This window comes from Rhipicephalus sanguineus, chromosome 9 (assembly GCF_013339695.2).
Source record: "Rhipicephalus sanguineus isolate Rsan-2018 chromosome 9, BIME_Rsan_1.4, whole genome shotgun sequence".
Classification (NCBI taxonomy): domain Eukaryota; kingdom Metazoa; phylum Arthropoda; class Arachnida; order Ixodida; family Ixodidae; genus Rhipicephalus; species Rhipicephalus sanguineus.
The window spans coordinates 26,920,098-26,932,339 of NC_051184.2; the positions used below are offsets into that span (position 1 = coordinate 26,920,098).

Genomic DNA, 12,242 nt, shown 5'->3' on the forward strand with positions numbered 1-12,242 from the left:
ATATCAGAACCCACAACAGCGAGCGCCAGGCCGGGGTACCTATAGAGAAACCAGTGGGCACCCGGCGGCACTGGGAATGGAACCCAGTGCGTCACGCTATATGGAAGCGGACGCTTGCTTGGTTGATTGGTTCCTTAGGGGAATAGCTCAACCCACTACGGGGGATCGCCCACGAAGCGTGCGGCAGTAGGCTTTGTGAAAAAATAAAGTAAAAGGAATATACGAAAAAGATTATGTATAGTAAAAAAAATGTTGGGGCAATTTTGATTTTTTCCTTTTTTTAATGAAGTGTTAATTAAACGAGTGTTAAATAATAGAATTAAATAAATAAGTAATAACAGCAATTTAAGTAAGGGAATGAAATGATATATTCCTAATTATAATATTAACATAACAGTCTCTTTGTTTCGTTAATATAAATGAATATGGCATTATATATGCCCCTGTTGCATTGCCCTAGTGCCGACGCCCCCAGGACGCTCGCTTGCTTGTTCCTTGCGTTTGGCTCACACCCACAACGGGGGATTGGCCGAGAAGCCGGCGGTTAATGTAAATTATAACGTTAAGTAAAAGTCAGGGAAAAAGAAAAGCGGCTTTTTTTCAAACAGAGTAAGGCTATTGTCGTGATACGGAAAAATAAAATGAAGCGGACGCTCTAACCACTTGACAACCGCTGCGGTCTTTCCTCTCTTTTCTCTTTAATCCTGTACGCAGAGATGAACTTATACGATCAATCTCATCGCTATTAGCCTATTTGATGTACACTGCAGGGCGATCGCCTCTCACTGTGACCTCCAATTTGCCCTGTCCGGCGCGAGCCGATTCTATGTTATGCCTGAAATTTTTTTCAAATTTAATCTACCCCTCACCCTATACCGACATATCCTGCAAATTTCTTAATTTCACCCACCCGTCCCCACACCCATATAAATGGGGATGGGTAGAAGAAACTTAAAGGCGTAAAACAGAATGCCTGCACATTTCAAATTTGGGAAACGTAGCCGTCCCCGACTTCGTTTCTCGTCCCTTAATATGTATTCCTTCGATCGAACTCACTACTGGTCATCTCTCCTTCGCATTAAGTGACCTGCGCAGCTCGGTACATTCTTTTTTTCTCTTGATGTCGGCTAGCCCTGTTTCTTCTCTAGTCCACTCTTCTCTAGCTCTTCCTGTCTCTCAAATGTTATGCCTATCATTTTCCGTTCCGTCGCACGCTGCGTGGTCCTTCTCTAGTTTCTCTGTTATCGTCCAAGTTTACGATTGTGAGCTGCCGTGCAAGAAGGCTGGACTCGTGACCAACGCCACTCGGATGATGTCGACTCGCGCTCTCGTTGTAAAATCGAAGGCTCGTGTCGTGATCGAGATGAGGGGGGACAGGGGCGCGGCGGTCGGTTTCGCGCGCGACATGGGCGTGTCCCATTGGCGCTGTGCCAAGGCGGAAAAACAGTCGTCGCGAGAGGCGAACGGCAACTGCAGCGACGCGAGACTCGAGCGCGTCGTCGTTCGTTTGTTGCTGGCGGCTACAGCGCCGGCGACTCCACTCACTAATGTGCGCGAATCACGAAGGCCAGGAATTGTGTGTGTGTGGAGGGGGGGGGGGGGGGGTATTACGAGCAGCCTCCGCGATGGCCGCACCGCGTTGGCAACGGTCAAAATGCTTTGAGAGTGGCAGTCCCTGCGGCGGCAAACGATGAACGTCGGCATTCTGCAAACGTCGGCATTCTGCAAGTATTTATGTAGAGTCCAGGCAGCAGCAATACTGCAGTACACATTCCTCAATATGCAAACTTGTCTTGATGCGAAAAAAAAAATGATGAGAGAAATAGAGGGAAAGATACCTTCAATGCAAGGTTGTGCGTATGCAATAGCCTTCTTTTAATCTACGGTATACAATGTGCGATGTACGTGGTAAGATAAAAATTTATACTAATGTACACAGAAAGTCAGAAACCCTAGTTTGAACACTTGAAAACTCTTGTGCGAGATTAAGTTGACTAAAAAACTACCTGCATGGAATATGTTAGACTCCCGTCCGCGGCGCTCGCATTTCGATGGAGGCGAAATGCTAGAGGCCCGTGTACTTAGATTATTATAAGGTGCACGTTAAAGAACCCCCAGGTGGTTGAAGTTTCCTGAGCCCTCCACTATTACGGCGTCTGAGAGCCGCGTCTCACATAGTCTGAGTTGCTTTGGAAAGTAAAGTCCATAAAACAACTAACGAACCATTCGGATATGGACCTTTTTTACAGATGAGAAAAAACGCCGCCATGCTGGGCTGTGGCACGGGAGCGCAAAGGCTGACGTCACAGCTTCGGCATGTCTATTTAGCACAACCCATAGAGGATTATGGTGGCGCCCAGGGAGCAGTCTGTGAAAAATTCTATAGGCAACGAGGCGTTTACTCGCATTTGAGCCTATTTCTTTTGTTGAGCAGCGAAAAATAACGTGGCAGTTTGACGTGGTCTTCATCTTCCACGCAACCTCGCCGCGCGAGAATTTCCTTGCGGGTAAAAAAGAGCGATGTGGACCGAGCGAGCGTCATTTCCTCCTCACAACGAAGTAACGCGACGACTGACGGGAAAATGTAAACTGTGAACCCTCCCCGCGCAGCGAACACGTACGCGCCTGTATACCCGCATCGTGCGCGCATCGCGCCTGCGTGCATGGCGTTCGCGTGATCGCTAGAGGATCGGGTATCGCCCTATCGACTTACTCGGCCAACAAAAGACTTCCTGTTTATCGGCGCAATAAAAAAAAAAAAATGTGCAGCAAATCCAACGCCCCCTGCCAGACCCTCCGTACATCGAAGCTCCGTCGCATCTTCGTCTCTCAACCGACACACATGCACACGACGCGGCGTGTCTTCCGGCAAAGGCGACCTCCTGCACGCCACATGGTTCTGCACAGACAACGCCTCACTACAGAAGAATCGCAAACACGAACAGAAACTTAGCGCAACGGGAGGTCACAATGCTCAACCCGGTTGCCGACTGTGAGGGGTGGCTAGCGGGCCGGGCCATCGGAGCTTTGGGAAAGCCAACGGCAGCCCCGGACTGGAGGGTCCGCCCTGAGTTGTTAGCGAAGAAGTTTGACAGATTAGTATTATCAACGTCATCGTCATCAACCGGCGCCTTTTTTCGTCCACTTTTTGTCAAGGGGCATGAGCACGGGGAGACGCCGAATGGGTGCTCGGATGTTCTGGCCCACTCTGCCCCCTATTCTTTGACTGTTAGTTAGCTCCAGGTATCAGACTTCCCATAAAGTGAAAACCCCCTCCCCCCGCCCACACACACACACACACACACACACACACACACACACACACACACACACACACACACACACACACACACACACACACACACACACACACACACACACACACACACACACACACACACACCACACACACACACACACACACACACACACACACACACACACACACACACACACACACACACACACACACGAACTCGGAAAAAGGCTGTATCCGCCCCTGGTAAGATGTCCACGAAGTCTCTGAGAGGCCATCCCGTGGTAGACTACAACCGGAAGTGAAGTGCAGGCGGGAAATTTATAAGGCGTGTTTTTAGACAATACAGAATTATGTTTTTTTTTTTTTTCATATCGGCTGCGACAAATAGCGTAATTATAGTACTTGTCCTCGATTAGTGCAAGCAGCATGACTTGCACTAAAAGTTACACGCAAAAAACTACACAAGTGGCTAAATGACTGAGATAACTTATTACATTTAAATAATTGCAAGACATACCCACTTTATATATCTGAGGGTGAACGGCTCGGATTTCGAGATGTGCGCCGTGTGTATATGTGTGTGTGTGTTTGCGTGCGTCTGAGTGTCGTAGCACAAAACTACCTAGAACGCCAACGTATTCCTTTGGATCACAACTCATATCACTCTGAAAAATTCGTTTAAAGCGGATACGCCTTCGAAAATCATGAGCGGCGAATATCCTAAATTGCAATGTATGCTCTGCAGTAATTAAACAATTGCTAATTATTAATTTGCCGATTATTTACTTGCATTTCTCACGCAGATAATATCCGCCGCTTAAAGTGATCGATCTCAGCGACTACAGCTACTGTCACAGGCGGTTTAAAAATGTTCCGTATTGTCTTTGGAGAGAGAAAAAAAAAACCCCTGTCTATATTCTGCATGCTCGTCCTTGACGCTAGTCCTGTCTGTGTCGTTTTTCTGTGCTCTGTTACATACCCTCGGGGATACTCGCCCATCACTGCGCATTATTATAGATTATGATAACTTACGTCAGTGCACATCATGAAACAAATTAAAGACGACACAGAACATTAAAAAAACCAAAGTAAACGCTGCTCTGAGTCCTCCTCGTTTCTGATACGTGCTGAGCCCATAAACTAACATTACTAATTATAACTAGCCCAACAGTAATTAAGTACATACCAGTTTGAATGATATGCGAACACTTTGTGAATGAACAACAGTTCCGACTTGGAGCTGATCGATAGGGCGTACCCGTGAGCTGAACTATAGCACAGCTCGAAAACACGGGTTGCTGTTGTAACATCAGATGTAAACCCTGGGGTTACGAGTCAAAACCACGATACGATTACGAGACGCGCCGTAGTTGGGTACTGCGGAATGATTTTTGACCGCTGGGGTTTGTGTGTAACGAGCATTCATATCTAAGAACACTCGGATTTCGCTCCCACTGAAATGCTGCTGCCGTGGCCGGGGATCGAACCGGCGTTTTCGAGCTTAGCAGCGCCACGCCTTACCAGCTAAGCTATCAATCAATCATCAATGAATAAAACAATTTTTTTTACAAACAAAGGCGCTCTGAGATATGTTAAATCGATAGCTATTTCACTCACACGCTTATCTCCGGCTATTTGAGAGGTGAACGTCAAGGGTTTATCTTTAATGCTCTTTCTTGTGTCTTCGGGTGTCAATGCGTAAATTTTTTTCTAACCATTCGCTGAGCCTCGCTGAAACTATAAGAGCTCGCTCGAATTGTATAGCGTGTATATCACCATGCAAGCGGCGGCCTAGAGATACTGTAGAAACACTGGACCACCGCAAGTGCCGCCGTATGTCCCGAAAAAGACCTTTTAATATCCTTTTTCGCAGGCCGGGTGTAGCCGCACGTGAAGGAATATTAAGTTAATTTTAACGAAACATTAATATCGCAGCTGAGAACAATGCAAGAAAACGAGAGAAGGCAGGCGCCCTATCCTGTCTTCAATCATTTTTCTTCTTCGTTCTCAGTTGCGCCAAAAATATTTCGTTAAGCTATCCTATGCACCAATTCGCTCAACGTTTTAGGTTTATCTACGCAATGCACAAAACACGCCCCCGCTCTATTAGAACATGCAACTTCGTTTGTCGGAGGCCCCTGTGCTCCCTTTGTCACATAATAATGTTGAGCTGGTAAACATGCCTCGACGTATAGCGTCTGTCTTCTCTCCTACGTCCCGCAGCCTTTCCACCAGCTGTCCTTCGCAGACGCGGCGCGTCTGGCCCACGCAGCAAAAGCAACAGGGCCGGCGGCGCGGCAGACAATAGGAAAATAGCCTTATAGCACGCACATCCCGTCATCGTGCCAGTGACAAAAGAGCGCGCGGCTGCGGCTGCTCTGAACTATCATAGCGTTCGCATGCGCGGCAGACTACAGCGAATTGTATACACATACGCGTCTGTGCAGACGTGTTGACATATCGAAGATCTCGAGAACGACTCTTCTTTGCTGTAGCGAGTTGGATTGTCGGACCATCTTCCGACCAGAATGGAATGGACTGGACTGCGTTAAAGAGCCTCATGGCTTAAGGCGAAAGCCTTAGGTGCCTCCTCAAACGCAAAATGTGACCGTGGGCGTCACAGTTATGCAAAGAATCATCACCCCGCGATGACGTCACATATGACGTCGCGTTATGCGACGTCATAGTGACATCACGTGATGTGACGTCGTGCGACATCACATGATGACGTCATCATGTGATGCTTCGAGTCGTCTTAAGCAAATGAAAAGACACCGGGCGACTTCTCTGAAACGTCGCAATACACGGCGTCTTGTAGCCTTGTAGTGTATAACATGTTATACACTACAAGGCGAGCTCTTCTGTATACTGACAGGTAGCTCACTGGACGAGCGGATACTAGAAGATGCAGGAAACACTGAAGATAACAGAGAGAGAGAGAGAGAGAGAGAGCTCTTTAATACAAGTAGAGGCCGGCTGGACGAGGTGTGCCACTGGCGAGGGACCGCACTCCGAGAGAACCACTTTTCGGAGAGATCGCCTTCACGGCGCGCTGATTGGTTGGTTGAGGAAAGGCGGCCAAGTAGTCGCTTCAATCATTGGACAGTCCAGATGCTACGTCACGCAAAGCGACACTGTCGCCGAAGGTTATCGTCTCAGAATACGGCTACCTAGCTGCTGCTCTGCCGAGGGAAAAGGGAGAAGGAAAAGGAGAGAGAGAAAGTGCGCATGACGATGATAGTGTACAAGGAACAGGGTTGTCTGCATCTAGGGTGAACACCTCATTACCGTTCAAGACCTCATAGCACAACGATACGAGAAACAGCGCGACACACGGGACAGTGAAAGAGACGGACCAAGCGCTGACTTACAACCAAGGTTTTATTCCGTACATGGGGGTATATATATATAGCACACGCCAACGTTACTAGAACAAACTCAGTTTCAGAGCTCCGTATCTCCGCCAGCGGAGGAGGGTGGTCCGAACGGCGGTCGCGAGAACTAGCGGCGCTGCAGTTCCGTCTTGCGCCACTATCGGCGCGTCGTCTGCTGCCACGGCATAACGCTGCGGTCCGCCGCGCAGTTGCTCGCGGCAACTGCGCGGCAACTTTTTTTTGTACTAGTTAGGTGGATACTTAGGTGGATATGCATAAGGTCGTCTGTATGCATTGGCCCACGTGCGTTGTTCATTGACTGGCTAAGAATCGATATTCAGTCTATATTGCCACGCCCACTTCTTGTTTTATTTTGATGTATTCTGATTTGACCAGCAAGGACGGTTATCAACGCTCGACGCTGTCCGCGAAGCAGTGTTCGAGAAGCTTCGCGATTGCAGTAGATCGTTTTGGTAAGATTTCGCGATGCACGCGAATGTTCCAGCTTTGTCGAGAGATAACGCCGCCACCAGCGATATCGCTGGAAAGTTCGATAGCGCCTGTATAAAAGCCGACGCGCTCGACCGCTTGTCAGTTGATCGATGGTCGACGCTCTGTTCGCCGCTATCAGTGTATTGCTGTAGTTTGACTTTCAGTTTCCCGGCCACAAGTTCGGCCAAAATAAAGTTTCGTCTCGGACCTGCTGACTGCTGCCTTCGTCGACGTCACGACCCCGTGACAACATTTGAGCTGTCTACATTGCGCTTAACTTCCGAGCATAAGAGTTTCTAAGCGAATGAGGGTTTTCAGCGTAATTTTTATAACTACCACCACAATTTTAGCCGCTGCCGTCTTATCTAAACCAAGAACAACCCAACACGTTTGTAAAAGCCTTTATAGTGTACACAAAGAAGCGTACTTACTCGAGATACAAAAACGTTCTAGAAAAACAGTACTCATGTTCCTACAATATATTGAAAAAAACTTTCTGGAAAAACATCACCAATGCTTTGCAATGTTTACAAGACACGTTTTCGCGACGGTTAAAGGGATACTGACCCAAAATCGGAAAATTTTACGAGAACTCGGTAAATGAAATCCCAGTGTGCGATGACATCGAATAGATGTCGTCTCTGAGCAATTTTTTCAGCGGATAGTTGTATTTTCGGTGTCTCATCTTTCTACGTCGCATCCCTCTACGGTGCCTTAAACAGTTCGAACAGAGCGGCGGTGATGTGAGCACCGAGCAGTTATTCGCGCGTACTCTGTCGCTAGAAGAGTCGTCAGTATTCAACTTCAATTTTTCAACTTCACCGAGCAGGTGTTCCATGCCCGCAGCACTTCTTACACGGTACGACAGCCGTTTTTTTACTACGCAGTTAAACTGCTCGTCAACTACAATTATCTTTTGCACAAGTAAGTCTCCGTTCCCGAAGCAAAGTGTGGGATTGGGCTAGTTGGTATTCCATTATTAAACTGCTCAGCGCAAGAAATTTGACACGGTACACATAGAAAAGACGAGGACCAGCGCTGGTCATCGTCTTTTCTATGTGTACCGTGTGAAATTTTTGCGCTGAGCAGCCCGTTCCCGAGCCGGCGAGTGTAAAATATTCCGCACATCTTGTTCAATACCTCGTCGTAAAATCTCTCGAAAATCCACTACTTTGAAGGCATAGCGACAGCTGACAACTGATCGAATGTTAGTGTGATGCAACTCTCAGTCTCGGTAGCGTATATAGGTAATCGCCTGCCTTTCGTTTTGCTGTTCTATTTCTGGCGGCTCCTCCAAATTGGGCTCCGGGCTTTCGCGGGACGCCGTGCGTTTTGGGGGGGGGGGGGGGGTGATTTGCGCCTAAACCCCGAACATTTTGGCTTTGAAATGTGGGGTGGAAATGCTGGGAACAAGCGCGGCACGGCACCTGGCGCGAGTTCCCACTTTCCACGTGAGATCAAAACTTCTTGTCCCGCAACGACACGACGATAGTGCTTTACAGTGTCGTCACTCTGAAAATGAACGTCACAGACCTTACATTTCGCAGTAAGCTTTCTATCTTTGCGATGCAAAGCTTGAATGGCGTAGGGTCTTTTGGAGGTCCGAAGTGTCGTGAAGCGGAGTCGTCGTTGCGGTACCCGCTCTTGCAGCCCGGCGCAAAGCAAGCCGGCATACCGCACTGTGAATCTGTTCGCCCTCGTTACGCTTCGTACATCATGCACGTGTCTTCGTACAAGACGCTAAGCCTGGTCAAGAACAGTCGCAAAAATGACGAGCTTACACAGCGCAGACGACGCTTTAACCCACGTGCGCTCGTACACCGGCGGCGCGGATCACAAGCGCCAGCCGCGGGAGCTAGACGTGACTGCAGCGCCACTAGTTCTCACGACCGCCACGTGGACCGCCTCTCCGGCGGAGCTTTTAAACTGAGTTTGTTCTAGTAAACGTTGGCACACGCAACATGAAAGGAAGGATAGGAGAACAGTGACGTGGAACTTTGTTCACGAATTCTATGAAAGCTTCTGAAAAAAAAAAATAAGACCATCATCCAATAGACAGATAGGCAATTTCCCTGGTGAGGAGCGCTAACGAAGGCACACTCACGCACATATCACCGTTTTTGTCAATGCAAAATGCCTCATAAATCTCACGTGCTCGTTGATCCCTGTATCGCTCAATGTTCGATCAATGTAAGATACTTCGGCGGATGCCTTCTCGGGTGCACGAAAATCGGCGCAATATAAAAAGCCGAAACGTCAGTTATGGCAGAGGAGGCGCCCCCTCCCCCTCCTTTCTTTCGGTCCGCATACCTTGCACGTTTAATTAGCGGCATCATTTTGTTCTACACATGCAGTATAATGCTGAAATGAACCTTGCACAAACTATCTTCTAAATTTTGATAAATGAGATTTATTTTGTGTACCTCACTCTCAGTCCAGGAAGCGCAGTTAGTCAGTTCTATCCCCCCTCCCCCAACCTCTCTCCCCTCCACACCTCCCTGACTAATGGGAATCCTAAACCGTCATACGCCTCTGGCTGCAAGTTTCACAGGTAGCAAGCGCGGCATATATTCATCAGGGTCTGCTGTATGTGCGTCTCCTGCATCATACAAAATACACGTATTTCGTCTTGTTATCTCACGCGTAATTTTCCTCTCGAAACGTCTATACCATTGCACTTGCGTGACTTCCGCGCAGTATGGAGGGCAATTTTATAAAGGTTGCGAACGCAGGCAAATGTGCTTTTTCTACTCTGGCGCTGTACACAACACGGCTTCACACGCCCAGGCGGGAAGATAAAAAAGAAGCGAACGACGTGTTCGCAAGGTCACTCGGAAGCTCTGTTGTCAGCGCGTGTAACGTGATTAGGCGCACGCAACCTTCCACGTCATTAGCAATTAACGAAGCCAGCGCAGAGCCGTGTGTGTGTGTGTGTGTGTGTGTGTGTGTGTGTGTGTGTGTGTGTGTGTGTGTGTGTGTGTGTGTGTGTGTGTGTGTGTGTGTGTGTGTGTTTGAGGACATGTATGCAGTGTTCAATCAAGCCAATTTCTTCCTTGACAGACGCGTATAGCTTTTCCGTTTTCCCAGGCGGAGGGAGAAGCGGACAGCGTTGCTAAGGCTACTAAATGATAGATGTTGTCTAGCGTTGACTTGGCTAACGTCTTCTGCAGGACCAACATTGTCTTTTTAATGCGCAACATATCTTTGGCTACCAAAGCTCAAGGTTTATCGAGAATCATTTACGATAGTTTTCAGGCACGAGTACAAGCGATAGTGTTGTATAATGAAACAAAAAGGTAATGATTATCCGGTTTTTCTCATTATGTACGTACTGTAGTGCGGAAGATATGTCTTGTCGACTAATTCAGGTTTGACCGCTACTTGTACTGCATATTTTCTTGAAAATGTATAAGATATTCACAATATCGCACAACCTAGAAATGAGTTAGCTATCTTGCTGTATCCGTATGTAGCCCCTACCTTGTCCTTTGACTTTGATGTATGCCAGTTTTTGGTTCATTTGATTTGAGAAATCAACATTGACATTTTTGTCTATGCAATTATTACTACTGCCAGTTTCTTTTTTATTCCCTGTTGTGCTAGGATTTTTTTTTTATCTGACCTTCAGGTGGCCTTTGGCTACAGGTCCGACAAGTTTTTGCTATCTGTACATATAATATGAAATAAATATTTGATTTGACATCGAACTTGTCTAAACCGATTTAATGCGAGCTTATTCGGGCGCGTTAAACTTAAATGCGAAGCGCCTAAGCTTTTTTTTTTTTTGTCTGAAAATGCACGTTGTTATATTATTTTCATTTTATTTTAGGCGATCAACACGGTCATATCCAGCCTTGTTGATACGCGACGTCGGCAAATGTTGCGCCACGACGGCGCTGACCTCGTCTGACTTGACGTCGTCTGGTCGCGCAGACCAGACGAGGTCAAGTGGTCGACACGGGCAGGCGCAGAAGTGTCACGATCGATCGTGATGTCAGGTCCAACATTTCGAGAGCACCGTTAACATTAAGACATCTTTTGTGTTCTTCCCAAATTTCGCACTTGCTATTCACCTTCACACGGGCGAGAATAATCTTTAGAGTTCCTTCATGACATTGAAAATGTCCATCGGCACTCTTACAACACGAACACACGTTACACACGCGGCAAGCATCGGCCTTGAATGCTCCCCCTGAAAGTCGGCACTCCTCATACTCCGACCGCGCCGTGTCCCTACGGCCCCAATCACAATTTATTTGCATTACACTCCCATACCGCAAACCCCTACCCTCCGAATCGTTGGTCTGTACTTGCAGGACACGGGAAAAAACATTACTCTGAAGGCACTAAGGCAGTCTACTTACTCCGTCATCCAGCTTCTTAGAAGGGTGTCAAATTCACGCGCATGCAGGTCTAGATGAAGCAGATAACCTCAAGGTGCTACATGCCTTTGTACTTAGTAGCATTCTATATGCCTCTCCTTACTTGAACCTGTCCTGCACAGATAAAGACAAAATTAACGCTCTAATCCGTATGGCTACCAAAGCAGCGCTTAATCTCTCCAAAAATACTAGCACGGATAGGCTCCTAAACCACTGAACGCACAGCACAATGCAAGAACTGATAGATGCATATATACAATCGCAGTACCTTCGCCTGACTGGGTCCGAAACAGGGCGGCACATACTGGATTCGCTTGGAATCCGTATTTCAGCACATACTTCAGAATTAGTCTCGCTCCCTCGTGCCATGCGCGCCGCGCTTATCCTCAAACTTCTCCCTGGGAACGTTCATCCAGAATACCACCAATCCCGCCGCGTCGCGCGAGCAGTTACTCCGCATAAGGAATATGGCACCTTAGAGGATGTGCGCTGGGTAGATGCCGCGTGTCCCGCGGTATCTACCCATCATGACCCGAAAGGCGTGGCTTTGATCCCGGCAGTGGTGGTCGCACTTAGGGGAAGCTTTCAGGGAGGTCCGCGCACTTAGATTTAGAACCACGTGTGGTCGAAATTATCGGGAGCCCTCCACTGCGGCGCCTCTCATAGCCAGAGTCGCTTTGAGACGTTAAAGCCCATAAAACAACCAACCTTTTCTTGTTTAAAGCAAAAGCTTTT

The 12,242-nt window shown here is 47.8% G+C and overlaps 1 protein-coding gene across 1 annotated transcript in view; it reads left to right on the plus strand.

Moving 5' to 3' along the window:
- LOC119404827 (1-phosphatidylinositol 4,5-bisphosphate phosphodiesterase delta-4-like) overlaps positions 1-12,242 on the plus strand; it is a 60,872-nt gene that overhangs the window by 21,405 nt on the left and 27,225 nt on the right.